Source organism: Siphateles boraxobius, unplaced genomic scaffold (genome assembly GCF_051911475.1).
Source record: "Siphateles boraxobius isolate OS27281-9 unplaced genomic scaffold, OSU_SipBor_1 25, whole genome shotgun sequence".
In the NCBI taxonomy this organism is placed as follows: domain Eukaryota; kingdom Metazoa; phylum Chordata; class Actinopteri; order Cypriniformes; family Leuciscidae; genus Siphateles; species Siphateles boraxobius.
In genome coordinates, this window is record NW_027508866.1 from 38,063,102 (window position 1) to 38,075,290 (window position 12,189).

At 45.3% G+C, this 12,189-nt stretch overlaps 1 protein-coding gene and 1 pseudogene across 2 annotated transcripts in view; both read right to left on the minus strand.

The window, feature by feature from the left end:
* The window catches only part of mpzl1l (myelin protein zero-like 1 like), a 336,259-nt gene that overhangs the window by 34,844 nt on the left and 289,226 nt on the right, over positions 1 to 12,189 (minus strand). The gene's annotated exons all lie outside the window — the stretch shown is intronic.
* The window catches only part of LOC143750664 (protein NLRC3-like), an 89,907-nt pseudogene continuing 78,753 nt past the window's right edge, over positions 1,036 to 12,189 (minus strand). The window contains exon 9 of the transcript XR_013207189.1: positions 1,036 to 3,405. The product of XR_013207189.1 is annotated as a protein NLRC3-like (transcript). The remainder of the gene's footprint in view (positions 3,406 to 12,189) is intronic.

Sequence of the window (12,189 nt, forward strand, 5' to 3'; positions counted from 1 at the left end):
GCCAGGGGTGAAAATGAGTCATCCTTAACATTTTTGTTGTTTTGGATTCACTACAGCTGGAGAACAATTACATACAAAATAGGTTGTAGACTCTACTCTGTGATTTTTTTTTTTTTTACTGAGTAGGACTAACTATCATAATTTTCCCAGGTAGTGTATAGATTTTTAGGCTTTCTAATATCTCAAACAGCCTGAAAAATAGTGCATTTAGCTGACGTAAATGGGGAAAAAATCTCCAAGGGAGTATGCCCCTGCCTGGACCGCCCCTAGGTTTGGGCTAAGCCCCGAATGTTTACATCGTCTGGCTCCGCCCCTGGTTATCCCCCCCTTGGGTTTTAACACCATGATTGTTCAAAAATAAAATTGTTATATTTATAACCAATGCATTGTGCACGTGAGTTTTCCTTGGTTATTGAGCCACAGAAAATTATTGGTCCAGTAGAGAACCTGTAAATCACCCTTATTACGAGTTGGGGTGGTTACAATCTCACCTGAAAATCCGAGCCATTGCTGGGCACCGCGGACAGACGCCGAATGGTGCCGTCGGTGTGTGTAAACTCATAGAAAATAATGTGTTCGAATTTTAAAGAATTCTCTGCACTTCTCGTCCGGTGTGCGACCCCCTTTAATGTGCTGTTTTCTTTGAAGCCGAAGAACTCCCATACTGGCGAGCTTACTTTCTCTTGCTCAGACAACATTCTTCTCAGAGTGGCTGCGCGGGCGCGCGCTGTGTCTTCTTCTCATTTGATAGATGTCAGCGGGTGCAATACTGCCACCTCAACTGGCGCTGGAGTATACGTGTCATGTTATCATAAAAGTCCTATTCATTTTAAAAATTGCGGTTATCGCCAATACCGGTATATTGTCACACTCTAAATTACCACGATGTCGATATTTCAAGCTTTGAATATCACGATTATCGTCAATACCGGTATATTGCGACACCCCTAATATATATATATATATATATATATATATATATATATATATATATATACACAAATATACATACATACACACACACACATAGTTCAAAGTTAGAGTTGTAAACATCTTGAAAAGAAAATTGTCTTTTTCCAAAAATGTCTTAGTAGGCCAATACATTTATTTATTTTTATTTATTTATTTATTTATTTGATCATACATATTTTAAAGTTGAGAATTCATTATTTTGATATAGCTTGCATTGGAACAAACACTATAACATCTGAGTTGATTAGTTTATTGACAAAACATACTATATAACATATGAGCAGAAACTCCTAACAAAAGCTTATTTGATGTCTATTTTAGAGTAAAAACTTTATCCAAAACTAGTCAACAAAATGTTGTCTTTTATTTCGTCTGTAACAGTGCGTATACCGTAAAACTTCAAATAATAGCCGAGTCCCAAATAGACGCCTGTCTCTTTTACACGCCTGGTGTGGCGACAGGTTTGGGTAAATAAAGGCCGGTCTCAAATAGAAGCAGGGTCTGTTTTTTTCGGGTTGTATTTAATCTTCTAAAACCCGCCGGATCGTCCGCTTTTTGGCGGCCGCCAAAGCAAATTTGAGTCCCGCCAAAGCCTTTTTTGATCGGTGAGTGACGTAGAGTGACTGCTGCGTTTGACAGGGCGCACGAGCAGAGAGAGCGAGAGAGAGAGAGAGAGAGAGAGAGAGAGAGAGGGAGCGCGCCCCGGCCGCGCGCGCGCACTCTCACGTCTTCAAACATGAGCGCTGTCTTGCTCTCTCTCCCTCCTCGCGCATATTAATCAAAATCAATGGACAGTTTGAAGTTTTACGGTATGTGCGTTCATTCATTCTCTCTCTCTCTCTCTCTCACACACACACACACACACACACACACACACACAGAGAGAGAGAGAGAAACATGATTCACATTTAAACAGTATGCTATTTTTCCGTTTACAGACACTAACGTTATTCTATATCGCGATTAGAACAAAGCACAAGAATAAAACACTTACACACTTCTCAGCTGGATATAGGCCTACTCATCGCTCCTCGAAGTGAAAATAAACCAGCACTTGTTCTGTGGTAAATGTCCCAGGATTATTCCTCATAGCCGCGCAAGACGAATCTTAACCTGACTAAAAATATAGTGTGTTTACAGAGTTTAGCCTATATGGGCGTTAACGCGTCTCAATGTGTTGCTTCACATATTTGCGTTTGAATAGCGCGTGCTCTCCGTGGGCGTGTCACATTACCAGAGATAATGAGATGAGAGAAAGATAATTAGAACGGCTGACACGTCTCTCTTTTTATATAGATGACATAAACGGAGAATATTTATTTTAGTTTTGAATCGTATCATTTAAAAGTACAAACTCAAATGATTTAAAATATATATTGCTCATGGCTGGGTGAATAGTATTCGATGAGTTTTGTTTAAGTTTAGAGACGTGCTCCAGAAAAAAAGTTCACGGAGAGGCAGAACGCACACCCTGTATATTTTCTTTATTTTACAAAAGCACAATATTTTATTTCGATTGTATGTGGGCACATAAAAAAGTAGACATTTAACAGTTTATTTTCTCATATTTCTTAACTCTATATGACCAGAAATGATGGTAGTACTTTAAGTCTATTTTTCTGGTATGTGAAAAAAAAAAACGAGCAAAATGCACGGGTGCGTTCTTGGTCCCCAGAGGGTTAAACAAAAGCTCGGTGGTGGATGGTAATGCATCGCGCATCACTCAGCTTGTTTGCCAACTGCCAATAAAAACTAATGAAGAAGAATATAAATCTTCTTCGTCGTTGTCATCAGGGGCTGGCCGCTGGCGGGGTGTTGTATGTTTCACCGGCGTAGTAGCGAGCTTACTGGTTAACCGGCTGAAGTTATTATGGACATAACAAAGTTTTTTATATGGAACATTAACAGTAAACCTCACCAAAATAGTGCATTTAGCTGACGTAAATGGGAAAAAAATCTCCCCGGGGGTGTATGCCCCTGGACCCCCCTAGGTTTGGGCTAAACCCCAAATGTTTACATCGTCTGGCTTCACCCCTGATCTCAGACAAAAAATATTCACACATACGCACACACACACACACACACACACACACACACGCACGTGTAGTTACTGAAATATCGTTAAAAACTATTTTTACCATAATGTCTTCAGTTTATATTTTGGATCATCCTTCAGATCCTTTAACAGCTTCACTCCAGAGTCTCCTAGTTTATTCTCAGACAGATGCAGTTTACATTTATCATTTACTTTGTACATTACTATTACTTGTTGTATCTGTATTTGTATATGTGCACTGGAAGCCTCAGTACCAAGGAAAATTCCTTGTGTGTGCAAGCACACTTGGCAATAAAGCTCTTTCTGATTCTGATTCTCATTGTAACACCCTTACAAAACCAGCAAAACCTTCATCTGTGACATCAAAATCCTCCAACCTGTAAAGAACAATGACACACATTAAGCCTATATCCAGAGATAAACATAACACTTAAACAATAAATAACATAATGCTGTCAATATGAAATATATACAAATACTCATCAGTTTATGTTGTTAAATTACATCAATTTAGGGGACTGAATATAGGCCTACAGTTTGTACAGTATAAAAATAATTATTTCTACAAGTACCCATAAAACATGGAAACCCAACGTGTGTGTGTGTGTGTGTGTTTAATGTCTTTGTAAACATTTTAAGGAACATTTGTGTGTTTGTGTTAGGGCTGGGAGAAAAAAATCGTAAATCTTTTTGTTTACGATTTTAAAAGAGATTTTTTTTATTCCAGAATTGATATCAATTCAAATTAAATTGCTTTATTTTTGTCCTTGCTTATAGACGAGGTTGACAGAAGTTAGCCACACTTGTTCAACAGAGGATGAAACGTGTCATTATCTATGAGTGTCGCAAGTGGACGTGTGGAAGCGGCGTGAGACTGAACGCACCGAAAAGCCCTTGCGCTACTCATATGCTGAGAGAGAGATAAGACAGTAGAGCTGCATGATTCATCTGTAAAATACTGTGATCTCCATTCATACACACACACAATCTTCTTTCAATTCCTATGTCTATTAAACCTTTGACAAAATCATATCACAACATTTTAAATCGTCTCGGTTACGTATGTAACCCTAGTTCCCTGATAGGGAACGAGACGCTGCGTCAAACGCTGCGGGAACGCCCCTGCGTTGTGCGTCATGAAGCACGTATGGAATCAGCCCAATGGAGAGATGAAACGTCATAGGCGGGTGACGTCATCGACCAGGAAACTATAAAGCACCCCAAAAACACAAGCGCATTAGCTTCTGATAGGCTTGAAGGAAGCGCTAACGGGAGTGCCGGGAGTATGGCGGAGCGACGCAGCGTCTCGTTCCCTATCAGGGAACTAGGGTTACAAACGTAACCGAGACGTTCCCTTTCAAGGGAACTTCGAGCTGCGTCAAACGCTGCGGGAACGCGAATACCCACGTCGCCATAGGACCAAATGACCGTCATGTGAGACTAGCGCACAGAGGACGAGAGCACCTGTGCCCCAGGGGTAGAGCTTAAGTCTAGGTCATAGAACTTAATAAAAGTATGCGGTGAAGACCATCCAGCCGCATCACAAACATCACTCAGGGAAACCCCCGACAAAAGAGCTTTAGAAGCAGCCATACTCCTGGTAGAGTGAGCTCGGACAACCAAAGGTGAAGGCTGGCCAGCCGACTCATAAGCAAGTGAGATAGCCTCAACCACCCACTTGCTCATTCTCTGTTTAGACGCCGGACACCCTTTCCTGGGTGGCCCGAAACATACAAAAAGTTGTTCTGATTTCCTCCACAGGGCAGCTCTGTGGACATAAGCGTCTAATGCCCTAACAGGGCAGAGTGAATTAAGTTTCTCCTGGTCCGATGACATAAATGGAGGAGGACAGAAAGCCTGCAGAACCGTAGGTCTAACAATATTAGTAGGAACCTTAGGAACGTAACCTGGTCTAGGATGCAGAAAAGCTTTAACCATGCCAGGTGCAAATTCCAGGCACGAGGGTGAAACCGACAGAGCCTGCAAATCTCCGATTCTTTTTAGTGTCGAGATAGCAAGCAAAAAGATAGTCTTAAAAGTGAGAAACTTCTCGGGAACTTCTTCGATAGGTTCAAAAGGAGCTAGGGAAAGACCTTCTAATACAATGGCCAGATCCCAAGTCGGCACCCTCGTACGAACTGCTGGCCTCAGCCTCAAAGTGCCACGGAGGAAACGAGTTATAAGCGGGTGTCTCCCAAGAGAAACTCCACTGAAAGGGACGTGGTAAGCAGCTAGTGCCGCCACATACACCTTTAGTGTGGAGGGGGAAAACCCTGTGGAGAAGCGCTCCTGCAGGAATTCCAGCACTGCACCCACTGGGCAGTTAACTGGGTCCTGCAGGTGTTCTCCACACCAAGAAGTGAAAAGTTTCCACTTCAAGGCATAAAGCTTCCTCGTGGATGGAGCTCTGGAGTTAAGAATGGTCTCAACAACCTCGGTTGAGAGACCGGAGTCTATGAGCTGGGCCCCCTCAGAGGCCAAGCCCACAGTTTCCACAATTCTGGGCGGGGGTGAAGTATCGTGCCCCCCGCCTGGGAGAGTAGATCCCTCCTGACCGGGAGCTCCAAAGGAGAACCGTCCAGGAGAGAAATCAGGTCCGCAAACCATACTCGGGCCGGCCAGAACGGGGCTACTAGTAGTAGACCGACCCCGTCCCAGCGGACCCTCTCCAGAACTCCTGGTAACAGAGCAATCAGGGGAAAGGCGTACAGACGTGACCTCGGCCACGGCTGCACCATAGCATCCAACCCCAGGGGGGCTGGAAGAGTGATGGAGAACCACCGATGACAATGAGTGGTCTCCTTGGAAGCGAATAGGTCCACCTCGGCGCGACCGAAACTCAACCAAAGGAGCTCCACCACCTCGGGGTGGAGTCTCCATTCCCCTGGCCTCGGCCCCTGCCTCGACAGGGAGTCTGCTACCACATTCAAATACCCAGGGAGATACATTGCTCTCAGAGATAGTAGCTTCCCTTGGGACCACAGGAGGATCTGACGGGCCAACTTGTAAAGCCGGCGAGACCGCAGGCCCCCCTGATGATTTATATAAGAGACCACCGACGTGTTGTCTGATTGAACTAACACATGATGGCCTCTCAGGTCTGTTAGGAAGTGTTTCAGAGCCTGAAACACAGCCAACATCTCTAGACAATTTATGTGCCACGAAAGATGATGATCCTGCCACAGACCTTGGGCTGGGCGACCACTCATGACCGCCCCCCACCCTGTGAGGGAAGCATCCGTCGTTAGCGTTATGCGACGACAAAGAGCCCCCAGCACAGGACCTTTGGATAGGAACCAAGTTTCTCTCCACATGACCAGAGCACGAAGGCAGCGCCGCGTGACTTTGAACGTGCGGAGCGGATTTCCCCTCGGGGAGAATCCCTTGGTCCTGAGCCACCACTGTAGCGGTCTCATGTACAACAGGCCGCAAGGTATAACGTTGGACGCTGCTGCCATCAGACCCAACAGTCTCTGAAACTGCTTGACAGTGAGTAGCTGGCCTAGCTTCACTTGTTTCACAGCTGAGAGAATCGAAGCGATGCGGGTCGGAGAGAGTCGCGCCCGCATCGATACCGAATCCCAAACGACACCCAGAAAAGTGGTCTTCTGGGAAGGAGATAATACACTTTTCTTTGCGTTCAGCCTCAACCCCAACTTTCTGATATGAGCGAGGACGACATCTTGATGCCGAACCGCCATCTGCTCGGTCTGAGCTAAAATCAACCAATCGTCGATGTAATTGAGAATACGAATGCCCTGAAGCCTCAGAGGCACTAGTGCTGCATCCATGCATTTCGTGAAAGTGCGGGGAGATAAAGCTAGGCCAAACGGAAGAACCCTGTACTGGTACGCCTCGCCCCCGAAGGCGAACCTCAGGAACTTCCTGTGTTGTGGAAGGATGGACACATGGAAGTATGCGTCCTTCAGATCTATCGTGACAAACCAGTCCTCGGACCTGATTTGAGACACGATCTGCTTGATAGTGAGCATCTTGAATTTTAGCTTCCCTACCGAGCGATTCAATATGCGCAGGTCTAAAATTGGACGCAACCCCCCATCCTTCTTTGGAACGATGAAATATCGGCTGTAATAACCTGACTCCAAACTGGGAGGAGGAACCCGTTCTATAGCCTCTTTTTGAAGGAGCGTTTTCACCTCTTGTTCCAATACCAGAGCCTGCTCGGGGCCCACCACTGTGTGCAGAACCCCTCTGAATTTTGGTGGACGACACCTGAACTGGATAGCATAACCCTTTTCTACTGTCTGCAGGACCCAATGAGATATTTTTGGAAGGCTTTTCCACTCTGCCAGAAATTCTACTAAGGGTACCAGCCTCTCGAGACTGGCCTCTGGTGTAACTTGAGCAGCAGACGCAGCGCCCTGTAACGGCGCACCGGCAGGGAACAACTGGTCTGACCGCTCTGAGACCCTCCTCAGAGGGAGCGAGCGTCCCTCGGGAAAGCGCTCGCTGGGATCGTCTGTGCCCCGGCATAAAGGCGGGGTTGGCAGAACGAGCCCCTGACGGCACCGAGGAGGAATGGGCACCGTAAAAAGAGGTGAACACCTTTCCGCCTCGGTGGGGACCACCCTCAGCATCCTGAACGGCTTGGCGTCAGGACTTCTTCTTAGCCGAAGCCTTCTTAGCCAATATAACTGTCCTCAGATCAGTTCTACTGGGAGAAGGCTTCGGCTGAGAGTGTCGCGGCTGAGCCCACTGTCCAGCAGGGGGAGCACGAGACGCGACACTCTGCCTCTGCTGCGCTCTATGTGATGAGCTCGAAGACGGCCGGGGCTGCTCCCGCCCAGCAGCCCCAGGGACATGAACTTTAAGGGGAAGAAACTTTTTAAAAGCTGCAGTTTGTTTCTTTTCTTCTTGGAATTTATCGATAACTGAATTCACAGTATCACCAAACAACCCCATGGGAGAAAGAGGAGCATCTAAAAGAAAAGCTTTTTCTCTCTCTTTAATATTAGTCTGATTTAACCACAAATGTCTTTCTGCGGCCACCAGAGCTGCCATAGAACGACCCATTAATTTGGCCGATTCTCTGGTGGCACGCAGGGATAAATCAGCAGCCTGACGCAGTTCGCGAACTACGTCAGTACTGACCTCCTCACTCTCACTCATGTCCCTTAGCAGATCAGCCTGGTATGCCTGCAAGATTGACATAGTATGCAGACATGACGCAGCCTGACCTGCTGCCGAATATGCTTTACCCACCAAAGCCGAAGTGTTTCTTAAAGGCTTGGTGGGTAATGCCGGTGCCTTAAAAGATGATGCTGCTTCGGGGGAGAGATGGCTCGCAAGCGTCTCTTCCACACGAGGCAAAGCACCATAACCATGAGCCTTGGCTCCCATAACATTAGCGTATGTTGAAGTCTGGGGACTAAACACTCTATATGACACCGGTTTTCTCCATGATTTCGACACCTCGGTGTGGAGATCATGGAAAAACGGCAGGCACCGGCGTGGAGGCTGCACACGTGACGGCAAAAATCTCTCATCCAACTTTGATTTAGAAACAGACTCCTGTCTAGTCACTGGCCATTCAATATTAAGTTTTTCAACAGCTCTTGTTAACACCTCCATAAGCTCATCACTCTCAGGAGTGTGGGGTGGCGAATCCTCCACATCTCCCTCAACACTAACAACATCAAGTTCCTCAGAACTGGATAGCTGCAGCATTGGTGCCTCAGCCCGAGCGGAAGAAACCGCAGCGCGTGCTTCCGAACCCGGGACTGAGGCACTGGATCTCACAGGTGAAGGGAGAGATAAGGCAGAGCCCGTCTCAAACCCCGCTGTGAGATCCATCTGCGATCCCCACGATAAGCGCCGCCGCTCTGCCTCGGCAGAAGCGGGACCCGAACCGCGGGGAGCGCGCACCGAACCGCTCTCCTCAAAGAGCGATCGGCGGGAGCGGAGCGTCCTTAACGGCAAACGCTCGCAATGCTCACAGTCTGCTCCCTCGAGAGCAAACTGGGCATGCTGAACTCCCAAACAAACAACACAAAGATCATGTGTATCCCCGCTCGTTAAATAACGCGAGCAGGGAGGAACACACTTTCTAAACTGCTGTTCGTCCGCCATAATCTCTCAATATATATATATATAGGGATAAATTGTTTGTGTGGTGCAGGGTATGTAAGACAGACAATATCACACAGGGACAGATTCACAAGTAGCGCGACTGAAAGCACAGAAGCTAATGCGCTTGTGTTTTTGGGGTGCTTTATAGTTTCCTGGTCGATGACGTCACCCGCCTATGACGTTTCATCTCTCCATTGGGCTGATTCCATACGTGCTTCATGACGCACAACGCAGGGGCGTTCCCGCAGCGTTTGACGCAGCTCGAAGTTCCCTTGAAAGGGAACTGTGTTGGCACTGCCGCTGACCCGGAGAGAGTGTTCATGAAACAGCTTCACAAAAGATCTTTTAAACCTCATAATAGTATCATTATTTTTGTGATACAATAGTTCAAATGGTCATTAAAGTACTGGGATAAAAGTTTAAAGTTAAAATATAAACACTGATGTGTACGGTAGCGATCACAATAGAGTAAATCAGCTTTTGATAGAAACTTGATGCTTAAAATAACGCATTTTTCGATTACATTGTTTCGCCACTAGGTGGGAAAAAAATCTATTTGTTATTATTTATTCAAGAGAATGTAGTATTGTATGATGCTTCTGAAATAAAAATAAAAAAAGTGTGATGAATTGTTTTTGTAAATAAGTCTGTATAAGTGTATGATTTAACTTTTTTCCCATAGTCTAGTGTTAAAAACAAATCACAATACATTCCAATATCGAATCGCAATACTGAAGAATCGAAATTACTTAAAAATCGCAATACATATCGTATCGGCACCCAATTATTTGTAAATAGTCTCTTAATACATTAACTACAGCTTATATAGTATTATATACTATTTGTTAACTATAAACTAATAGTTTGAAAATGATTTATAAGCGCTGTGTTACTGTACACTTGTGATAAAGTGTTACCATTATTTCAAACTGGTCGCATTAAGTGAAATTGTTCCTTTTGTATGTGGAGTGATTCTTCTTTTTCAAAAATAATACAAAATAAACGAAGTAAAAATAAATATGACTGATAGCATTATTATTTTTCAAGATTTCTATAGATATGGTGATATATTGTTATTGTGTGTTATTTTGGCCATGATAATCATGTATCGATAAATTTGATATGATGACAGTCCTGGTTCAGGTGAAACACACACCACTTCCCTCTTTTCAGCTGCACACACACATTTATAATAATAATAATAATAATATATAATGTATGCAGACACACATTTTGAGGCAATGCTCACGCTTTTGCAAGGGTCTGTTTGTACAAGCATTACAAGGCAAGTTGATTTACAACAAACATTTGTGCTTTAAAAACCCTCTTCACTGTAACCTGCATCTGTTGTCTGGTTTGTAGTTCGTCCGGTTTATTTAACTGTTAGTTTTACTGTCTTTTGGGGATAATAATATAGTGAGATGTAAATGTTCCTCTTCAGGGAGACTCCTCACCGCTGCCTTCTACCGCCGGCAGGATCTGACGGTTCAAGCAGGAATCTCGCTGAACAGCCGGATGGGGCTTACGCCAAACATATATTATATACACTATCTACATATTAATACTTATTCACTCAGAGTCTTTACAGGGAAGCTGCACACTTTTTAAAGTCAAATTTAAGGCTTTTTAAGACCTTAAGTAATCAAAATTATTACCGTACATTAGGAGTGCGCAATATTGACAAAAATATATCTTGATATTTTCAAAGTTTTGTTGATAATAATTAGATGATATTTTACTGATTGTGTTTTGCACTGGTGCCATGGCTGGTTTAGGCCTGTTGTTGACAGCTGACTCACGAAGATATTCATATTATATGCAGTGGTCAGTTCACAGCTGTGACAGACATTGCAAAAAGCAACCATGTACTCCTCCTAGAAGTTTGAGATCCAGTGACCAGAACCCTCTATTAGTCCCACATTCCAGACTCAAACGTAGAGGGGATCGAGTGTTTTCTGTGCTTGGGCCTCGGTTGTTGAACAATCTGCCTTTAGAAAGTAAGATAGCCCCTTACTTAACCACTTTAAAGTCTCTACTAAAAACGTACTTGTTCCCTTTCGAAGGGAACTCAACAATACGTCAACGACGTTATGGGGAACGCCTCAGGCGTGACAGGTGTCTGAAATCACTATCAAATCACGTCAGTCATATTGACCGGCGACAGCCCGTGAATCATTAGCGTGAATGATTAACGTGCGACCTGGAAGTATAAAAGGGCACCTTGCAAACATGACAAATCATCTCATCGTCTTCAGGGACTGTCTGTTTGAAAACGCTACTCAATGAAACGGTAAGAAAATGAAATGTACAGCACACGAGTGTGTTTTTTCCTGCCTGGGAGAAGATCGCGCACGAGAGGTTCTCGAGGGAATCCTCTGTGTGAACTGTGAGCGTTTTTCTCTTAAAACGCTCCGCTCTCGTCTGGCCCTCTTCTCGAGTGAAGGGGGTTCAACGTCTGGTCCGCGTGGTCCCGCTCGTGCCGAGGCAGAGCGGCGACTTGCATCATGGGCTTCCAGATAGAGCTCATCGATCATCTTGAGAGTCCTGTAAACCTCTCAAATGATTCGACGGCTGACGAGGGCGAACTGCAGGCACCAATGGTTTCCTGCAGTTGCTGCTCTTCAGGACGAGCAGGAGATGGCTGAGGAGGTTTATAATCAGGTAGATCCTGAACCCTCTCAGCCACCCTGCCCCGTGTATGCAGACCTGGTGGATGTTGTGGAGCGCGCCGCCAACAGGCTGTAGCTGCCATGGCGACGCGCTAGAGGAGAGACCGCTCGCGGTAGGCTTTGCGATCGGTTTCTCCCCTGCCATACACCACCAGCTCAGGTGAGCCTTCCATTCCTTCCCGATCTTCACACGGAGATCGAGAGGGCATAATTTCGCTGATGTTGAGGGGATCGCAGAGCATGGGTATGTGTCGATGCTGCCCATTTGACGAGTCGTTTGCTAACTATCTCGTGTCTGGGCAGGCGTCGACACTGAGAGCTCCAACCCTGCCATCCAAACCGCTAAAGTCAACAGCACGTTTGAATGGCAGAGCATACACGACAGCGGTTCAGGCTGGTGCT